Source organism: Salvelinus sp. IW2-2015, unplaced genomic scaffold, assembly GCF_002910315.2.
Source record: "Salvelinus sp. IW2-2015 unplaced genomic scaffold, ASM291031v2 Un_scaffold6587, whole genome shotgun sequence".
In the NCBI taxonomy this organism is placed as follows: domain Eukaryota; kingdom Metazoa; phylum Chordata; class Actinopteri; order Salmoniformes; family Salmonidae; genus Salvelinus; species Salvelinus sp. IW2-2015.
Window position 1 is genome coordinate 11,238 of NW_019947849.1, and position 9,215 is coordinate 20,452.

General features: G+C 43.9%; 2 long non-coding RNA genes across 3 annotated transcripts; one reads left to right on the forward strand and one right to left on the reverse strand.

Moving 5' to 3' along the window:
- The first annotated feature begins 1,182 nt into the window (after positions 1-1,182).
- LOC139026979 (uncharacterized) lies at positions 1,183-5,940 on the forward strand. Of its 2 annotated transcripts, none has more exons than XR_011478996.1 (2): positions 1,183-1,275; positions 5,336-5,940. It is a non-coding gene; the product is annotated as an uncharacterized lncRNA (long non-coding RNA). The 2 variants fall into 2 exon arrangements; XR_011478997.1 differs by lacking the exon at positions 1,183-1,275 and adding an exon at positions 4,758-4,815.
- On the reverse strand, positions 5,278-6,229 carry LOC139026980 (uncharacterized). Its single transcript, XR_011478998.1, has 2 exons — positions 6,189-6,229; positions 5,278-6,013 (listed from the first exon to the last, which is right to left on the reverse strand). It is a non-coding gene; the product is annotated as an uncharacterized lncRNA (long non-coding RNA).
- Positions 6,230-9,215: the final 2,986 nt, after the last annotated feature.

Consider the following 9,215-nt stretch of genomic DNA (forward strand, 5'->3'; position numbering starts at 1 on the left):
TGTCAGATTTTCTTCATAAAAATTGCCTTCCTCTGATGATCCTGGGACATAACCATCTACACTGTTGCCAATGCTGTTATTGAGTCATCAGTCTTGTATCCAAGCATAGCTTGGTCAACTGTATTGAGAAAAAAAATTATATTGGATAACTAGACAGAGACAAAGTATTTGGACACCGGCACATTTTGATTAGTTACGACTGTGCTCCTCTACTGTTTATGTTTAATACTATGAATATGGATGAAAGTGCAGACTTGCTCATCTTTGATTTACAAACTGAATCACAAGACATTACAGTATTGTCTTGTTGAATGACACTTTAACTTACGTATATACTGTCTGTTCTGTATCAACGGAGGTGCATCATCCAACAACATGGACTATCGACCCAGAGATACCTGGCAGCCTCAGAGGTACTGGCAGCCTCAGAGGTACTGAGCCTCAGAGGTACTGGAGCCTCAGGAGTACTGGCAGCCTCGGTGTCTGACATCTAAGGATACAATAAAATGATATTAGTCATGTGCAAATGATGACGATTCAACCATCCCCAGTATCCTCATTCTAAACAACTGACAAACCTGCGCTTCGGGATTTACTTTTCCTTTTCAAATCTGCCTCACAAGTTGAACTATGCTTCTTTAGATTTTACATGCGCCTTCTTTAGCCTCTGCAGTGCCTTTGTAAAGGAAGACAAAAAGAAACGTTGAGACTTAATAGAATGACAAGATTGCTCGGCACACAACAGGGGAGGGGCTGTGGGACACAATGACTGTTATCATTGACTAATAGAGGGGCTGTTATCATTGACTAATAGAAGGGCTGTTATCATGACTAAATAGAGGGACTGTTATCATTGACTAATAGAGGACTGTGGGACACCAATGACTGTTATCATGACTAATAGAGGTGAGCGTGGGACACCAATGACTGTTATCATTGACTAATAGAGGGCTGTGGGACACCAATGACTGTTATCATTGACTAATAGAGGGGCTGAGGGACACCAATGACTGTTATCATTGACTAATAGAGGGGCTGTTATCATTGACTAATAGAGGACTGTGGGACAATGACGTTATCATGACTAATAGAGGACTGTTATCATCTCTCTCTTGGTATGTCTATACTTTACATACACATGGACCTATTCTTAATTACAATGTCCTGTTTGAAAATGACATGTTTTCCACTGATGTTTTCCAGGAGAGATGTCAGTGGTTCGGGCCAAAAAGCCAATGACCAAGGGAAAGCTGGGGCAAAAGAGAGACTCACACGGTAAGCATGTTTCCTGCTGCCTTCAGTCAGTGCAAGTCTGATGGCCTTGAGATAGAAGCTGTTTTTCAGTCCCAGCTTTGATGCACCTGTACTGACCTCGCCTTCTGGATGATAGCGGGGTGAACAGGCAGTGGCTTGGGTGGTTGTTGTCCTTGATGGTCTTTTTGGCCTTTCTGTGACATCGGGTGGTGTAGTTGTCCATGAGGGCAGGTAGTATGCCCCCGGTGATGCGTTGTGCAGACCTCACTACCCTCAGGAGTGCCTTACGGTGTGGGCGGAGCAGTTGCCGTACCAGGCGGTGATACAGCCCGACAGGATGCTCTCGATTGTGCATCTGTAAAAGTTTGTGAGTGTTTTTGGTGACAAGCCAAATTTCTTCAGCCTCCTGAGGTTGTTTTGTTGATGTTGAGTGTGAGGTTATTTTCCTGACACCACACTCCGAGGGCCCTCACCTCCTCCCTGTAGGCCGTCTCATCGTTGTTGGTAATCAAGACTACCACTGTAGTGTCGTCTGCAAACTTGATGATTGAGTTGGAGGAGTGCATGGCCACGCAGTCGTGAGTGAACAGGGAGTACAGGAGAGAGCTGAGAACGCACCCTTGTGGGGACCCAGTGTTGAGGATCAGCGGGGTGGAGATGTTTCCTACCCTCACCGCCTGGGGGTGGCCCGTCAGGAAGTCGAGGTCCCAGTTGCACAGGGCGGTGGGTCTCGAGCTTAATGACGAGTTTGGAGGGTACTATGGTGTTAAATGCTGAGCTGTAATCGATGAACAACATTCTTACATAGGTATTCCTCTTGTCCAGATGGGTTAGGGCAGTGCGATTGCGATTGCGTTGTCTGTGGACCTATTGGTGCGGTAAGCAAATTCGAGTGGGTCTAGGTGTCAGGTAGGGTGGAGGTGATATGGTCCTTGACTAGTCTTTCAAAGCACTTCATGATGACAGAGGTGAGTGCTACGGGGTGCTAGTCATTTAGCTCAGTTACCTTAGCTTTCTTGGGAACATGAACAATGGTGGCCTTCTTGAAGCATGTGGGCACAGCAGGCTGGGATAAGGATTGATTGAATATGTCTGTAAACACACCAGCCAGCTGGTCTGCGCATGCTCTGAGGACGCGGCTAGGAATGCCGTCTGGGCCAGCATCCTTGTGAGGGTTAACACGTTTAAATGTTTTACTCACGTTGGCTGCAGTGAAGGAGAGTCCGCAGGTTTTGGTAGCGGGCCGTGTCAGTGGTACTGTATTGTCCTCAAAGCAAGCAAAGAAGTTGTTTAGTCTGTCTGGGAGCAGGACATCGTGGTCCGCGACGGGGCTGGTTTTCTTTTTGTAATCCGTGATTGACTGTAGACCCTGCCACATACGTCTTGTGTCTGAGGCGTTGAATTGCGACTCTACTCTGTCTCTATACTGACGCTTAGCTTGTTTGATTGCCTTGCCTAGGGAATAGCTACACTGTTTGTGTTCGGTCATGTTTCCGGTCGCCTTGCCATGATTAAAAGCAGTGGTTCGCGCTTTCAAGTTTTGCGCGAATGCTGCCATCAATCCACGGTTTCTGGTTGGGGAAGGTTTTAATAGTCACCGTGGGTACAACATCACTGATGCACTTTCAAATAAACTCGATCCCAGTCCACGTGACCGAAGCAATCTTGAAACGTGGAATCAGATTGGTCGGACCAGCGTTGAACAGACCTGAGCACAGGCGTTTCCTGTTTTAGTTTCTGTCTATAGGCTGGGAGCAACAAAATGGAGTCGTGGTCAGATTTGCGAAAGGAGGGCGAGGGAGGGCTTTGTATACGTCGCAGAAGTTAGAGTAGCAATGAACCAGAATCATGCCAGCCCGGGTCACGCATTCCATATGCTGATAAAATTTAGGGAGCTTGTTTTCAGATTAGCCTCGCTAAAATCCCCATCTACAATAAAAGCAGCCTCAGGATATGTGGTTTCCAGTTTACATAGAGTCCAATGAAGTGGACTCCAATGAAGTGGACTTGGGGGGGATATACACGGATGAGATTATAATCGAAGAGATTTCCCTTGGGGGGGATATACACGGATGAGATTATAATCGAAGAGATTTCTCTAGGTAGATAATGCGGCCGGCATTTGATTGTGAGGAATTCTAGGTCAGGTGAGTAAAAGGACTTGAGTTTCCTGTATGTTGTTATGATCACACCCCGAATTGTTAATCATAAGGCATACACCCCCGCCCTTCTTCTTACCAGAGAGATGTTTGTTTCTGAGATGCGTGAAGAAACCGGGTGACTCTACGTACTCTGATAACGTATCCCGAGTGAGCCATGTTTCCGTGAAACAGAGAATGTTACAATCTCTGATGTCTCTCTGGAAGGCAACCCTTGCTCGAATTTCGTCTACCTTGATGTCAAGAGATTGGACATTGGCGAGTAGTATACTCGTGAGATGTGGGCGATGTGCCCGTCTACAGAGCCTGACCAGAAAACCGCGCCATCTGCCATCTGTGGCGCCGTTGTTTTGGGTCACCTACTGGGATCTGATGCATTGCCCTGGGTGGTAGTCGAAACAGAGTATCCGCTTTGGGAAAGTCATATTCCTGGACGTAATGTTGGTAGTTGACGTTGCTCTTATATCCAGTAGTTCTTCCCGGCTGTATGTAATAAAACTTAAGATTTCCTGGGGTATCAATGTAAGAAATAACACATTAAAAAACWAAATACTGCATAGTTTCCTAAGAACGCGAAGCGAGGCGACCATCTCTGTCGGTGCCATAAGTATTCTGGCCGTACTGTGCTGGTCCAGATCTGTTCTGTCTTCATCAGTTAGTGTATTTCCAACCATGCCAGCACAGAACGGTTCAGTTTGGATTGTACAGTGGTGTGAAAAAGGTTAGGATGGAGTCTGCCTTCATTTCAGCATGGTATTGTGCTTTCCCCTCTCAATACATGGCTGTATCTGTAGGGTTTGGGTGGCTGTAGCCATCCCTCTCATACCATATTCAATAGGCTTGAATGGCACAGCTGTTATAAACCTGCATTTAGAGTTTTTCCAACAGTTATCGCTTATGGATTGGTTGATAGGTTGGATTGGGTGAAACTGACATGATTTCCACTGATGTTTTCCAGCAGAGATGTCAGCGATTCGGGCCAAAAAGCCAATGACCAAGGGAAAGCTGGAACAAAAGAGACGTTCACACGGTAAACATGTTTCCTGCTATCTTCAGTCAGTGCATTTTCACTCTGGGAAAAATGCTGACTCTAATTGGTTGTGCATTGATTTAACTTGCTGCAATTTGATTTTGTTTTTATTGTCTTTTACAAAATGTTATGTCTGAATAAATGGATGCAGCGGCCACTGATAGTTCATCAGAGAACGACTCTGAGAGAGAAGGAGTCGTCTGAAGAATCCTATGAAGAAAATCTGACCGGTATGCCAACACCTTACATAGACATGGACGTATTCTTAATTCCTTTTCGACATGTTTTCCACTGATGTTTTCCAGGACAGATGTCAGCGATTCGGGCCAAACAGCCAATGACCAAAGCTGGGACAAAGGAGAGGCTCACACAGTAAGCATGTTTCCTGCTGGCTTCAGTCAGTGCGTTTTCACTCTGTAGTGTCAGCTTATGGTACTGTGCTGGTCCAGATCAATCCTGTTTTCATCAGTTAGTGTATTTCCAACCATGCCAGTACAGAACGGATCAGTTTGGATTGGACACAAGTCAAGACGTTAGATCTGAACTAGTGTGTCAGGATAGATGATAACACAGAAGGATTACCACACTTTACATTGTTTTTCCTGGGGGAGGGAACTTAATTTAATAAGTATTGCTTTTATTAGAAGGATTACATTGCAAACCTTTTGATGGGCTTAGATTTCATACAGATTGACTCTGCCTTGATGTCAGCATTGCACATTCTTCTCTCACATCCTTCTCTATGTAGTTATTTAGTTGGGATTGTTAGTTTAACCTCAACACTCTCTGCAGATACAGCTGCAGCCTGGTAGAGTTAATACAGAAATGAACACATACTGTATTGTAGTCAACCTTTATTTAATGTCATTCATAATGTCATCTCTTTCCAAAGGTGCCAAAGGAACAAAAAGGTTTTGGTCGACAATAGAGGTGGATGCAGTTGAAGATTCCTTGATGAATTTTATCCGAATGGGAAAAATGCCTGGAAAACAAGACTGAGAAATGCATTGCTGCTTCTGGCCAAGCGCTAGTAAACAGGGACTGGAGAGCAGTAAAGTTCTATGTACACAACAGAATAGTTGCAGATCAGAGATAATAAGTGTATAAGATGCTTCTATCTTGGTGTACCTCTGAGGATTTAATGGGCCTTACTTGACTTAAGCTCATAGGCAGTTGATGAATGTCCTCCATCTCACTCTGTTTGGGGGAAGTTTTCCCAGGTGGGTTGTTCACTTTTGGAGTGACTAAGGTCTCAAGAATACAAAGCCTGCTGACTTTGAATGTTACAGAAAAATAAAATACATTTTTCTAAACTATTAATCTGTTACTTGGATATAATGACTCCATTACTGAAATGGTTGTTCCAGTTTAAATACTTTACAGAAGAACTACACTACAGTAGAACTACACTACAGAAGAACTACATTACAGTAGAACTACACTACAGTAGAACTACACTACAGTAGAACTACACTACAGAATAACTACACTACATAATAACTACACTACAGTATAACTACACTACATAATAACTACACTACAGTAGAACTACACTACAGAAGAACTACAACTAACACTAGAAAACTACATTACAGTCGAACTAACACTACAGTAAACTACACTATCAGTACGCAACTACACTACAGAATAACTACACTAACTACAGTATACACTACACTACAGTAGAACTAACACTAAGTAGAACTACAACTACAGAAGAACTACATTACAGTAGAACTACTAACTACAGTAGAACTACACTACAGTAGAACTACACTACAGTAGATAACTACAGTAGAACTACCCTACAGAATAACTACATTACAGTAGAACTACATCAGTAGAACTACACCTACAGAGAACTACACACAGAAGAACTACAACAGTAGACTACACTACAGAATAACTACATGACTAACATAATAACTACACTACAGTATAACTACACTACAGTACTAAACTACACTACAGTAAAACTACACTACAGAAGAATACTACTACAGTAGAACTACATACAGTATAGAAACTACACTACAGTAGAACTACACTACAGTAGAAACTACACTACAGTAGAACTACTATACAGTAGAACTACACTACAGTAGAACTACACTACAGTAGAACTACTATACAGTAAGAACTACACTACAGTACGTAACTACACTACAGTAGAATCTACATTACAGTGAACTACACTACAGTAGAACTACACTACAGTGAACTACACTACAGCCGTTGAGTTGCATCCGTGTTGCATCATTGTGGCATTCTACATGCAATATTTCAGTCATAAATAGAATGAATGCATCAAATATTCGAGTTTGTAATTAATGTATCACGTAGTGCACTCTCAAAACAATGCCACTTTTATATAATGTTGTTATATACCTGCATTACTCATCTCATATGTATATACTGTACTCACCATCCTACTGCATCTTGCCTATGCCGTTCGGCCATGCGCTCATGTCATATATTTATATGTACATATTCTTAATCATCCCTTACACTGTGTGTATAAGGTAGTTGTTGTGAAATTGTTGTTACTTGTTAGATATTAATGCACGGTCGGTAACTAGAAGCACAAGCAATGCGGCTACACTCGCATTAATGTCTGCAACCATGTGTATTGTGATCGATTTGATTTGATTTGCCAATGGCGGTCTCAGTAAGGTGGTAAAATTAACAAGTGACTTTTTTCAAGAAGTCAGCACTTTCGATTTCCTCATATTAAGATTTTTTTTCTAGCTCATGAGTGTATTTTCTGTGCTTCTATGATGTCCTTGGAAACCAGGGTCCTAAAAAGGTATGTAAATGTGAGGAGTCCTAATATTGGTTAGAAATGCCAAGACTGTTGTGTGTGTGTCCATGTGTGTGTGTGTGTGTGTCTCAGCTGTGTCTGTGTGTGTGTTCAGTGTGGGTGTGTGTGTCCATGGTGTTGTGTGTGTGTGTGTGTGTCCAGTGTGTGTGACGTGTGTGTTGTGGTCTCAGTGTGTGGTGTATCTGTCCAGTGAGTGTGCTGTGTGTGTGTATCTGTCCAGTGTGTGGTGTGTGTGTGTCCAGTGGTGCTCCTGTGTCCAGTGTGGTGTGTTCCAGTGAGCGTGTGTTGTTCCAGTGTGAGCGTATGTGGTGGTCCAGTGTGAGTGTGTGTCGTGGTGTGTCGTCCAAGTGTGACGGGTGTGTGTTGTCCAGTGTGATGCGTTGTGTGTGTCCAGTGTGATTGTGTGTTGTGTGGTGTCCAGTGTGAGTGTGTGTGTGTGTCCAGTGTGAGTGCTGTGTTACAGTGTGAGCGGGGTGTGTTCCAGTGTGAGCGTGTGTGTCCAGTGTAGTGTGTGTGGTCTGTCCAGTGTGAGTGGTGTGTGTCCATGAGTTGTGTGTCTGTCAGTGAGTGTTGTGTGTCCAGTATGTGTGTGTCTGTCCAGTGTTGTGTGTGGTGTCCAGTGTGTGTGTCCAGTGTGTGTGTGTGTCTGTCCAAGTCCTGTGTGTGTGTGTTTGTCAGTTGAGTTGTGTGTGTGTCCAGTGTGTGTGTGTCTGTCTGTGTGTGTGTGTGTCCAGTGTGTGTGTGTGTGTGTCCAGTGTGTGTGTGTCTGTCAGTATGGGTGTGTCTGTCCAGTGTGTGTGTGTTTGTCCAGTGTGTGGTGTCCAGGTGTGTGTGTGTGTTGGTCCAGTCTGTGTGTGGTGTGTGGTCCAGTTTGCTGTGTGGTCTGTCAAGTGTGTGTGTGTCTGTCCAGTGTGTGTGTTCTGTCCGTGGTGTGGTGTGTGTCAGTGTGGTGTGTGTGTTCCAGTTATTATTTCAGGGACATCTGAGGAGTCTAACATTAATAAACCCCAAATCCTGGATTAGAGGGCTAGTGAATTGGAGGTGAATGTTGAATCAGTGGGTCAGTGTGTCAGAAGAGGCTCTATAGAGGACAGATGCCGCTGGCCAGTCCAATACACCCTACTCCTGTGGGGGCTGGAGGATGGGGACGTCTATGGAGTGTGATTATTATGTGACAGGCAGTGTAACTGTTGTCAGAGCAGAACAAGACTCCAGGATTGTCATTGTAATCCAAGCCAACAGTTTCACCCGCCTCCCTCTCCTGCTGATTCCTTATATTCACTCCTATTACCAGCCCCCCCACTCCACTCTGCCTCCAGTAAGAGCGCCCATCAGACTCTTTCTACACAGAACCGTTCCCACAGCCCTCAAGTCTCTCGGTGATAGGATACGGCTGCTCCTGCTCTCTCTACATGTCATCCATTTCTGTTCTCTCAGACAGAGAGAGGAGTCGTTAACTGTGTTTAGGTCAGTGTGAGACACAGACATCTGATGGATGAAACGCAGACACAGATATTAGAATCATCATCATTCAGCATTAGAATTTAACTCATTTTCACTAATTCATTTTAATGTAGATGTTCTAGGTATCAAAGGAGAAGTTTAAGGTAACTTGAAGACTTGTTGAAGTGATCATATGTTATACTGAAATGGAATATAAAAACACTTATTCCCATTAATTACACCCACACACACAACACACACACCACACACACCACACAACACACACACACACACACACACAGCAGATTTACTTTCGTCCAGTGTTGGTCAGAAATGTTGTCTTAACTAGCCTGATAAGTCAAACAGTCTGGATTATGAATTGAAACATATAACCTCTACATATAGTTTCTCCAGCTGCAGTGTGCATCTCCATCCAGAGAGAGCGTTACTCTGAGTCTCCTGGGTGATTGTAGTCAATCCAGCTCCTCAGGTGTGAGGGTTTGACCTC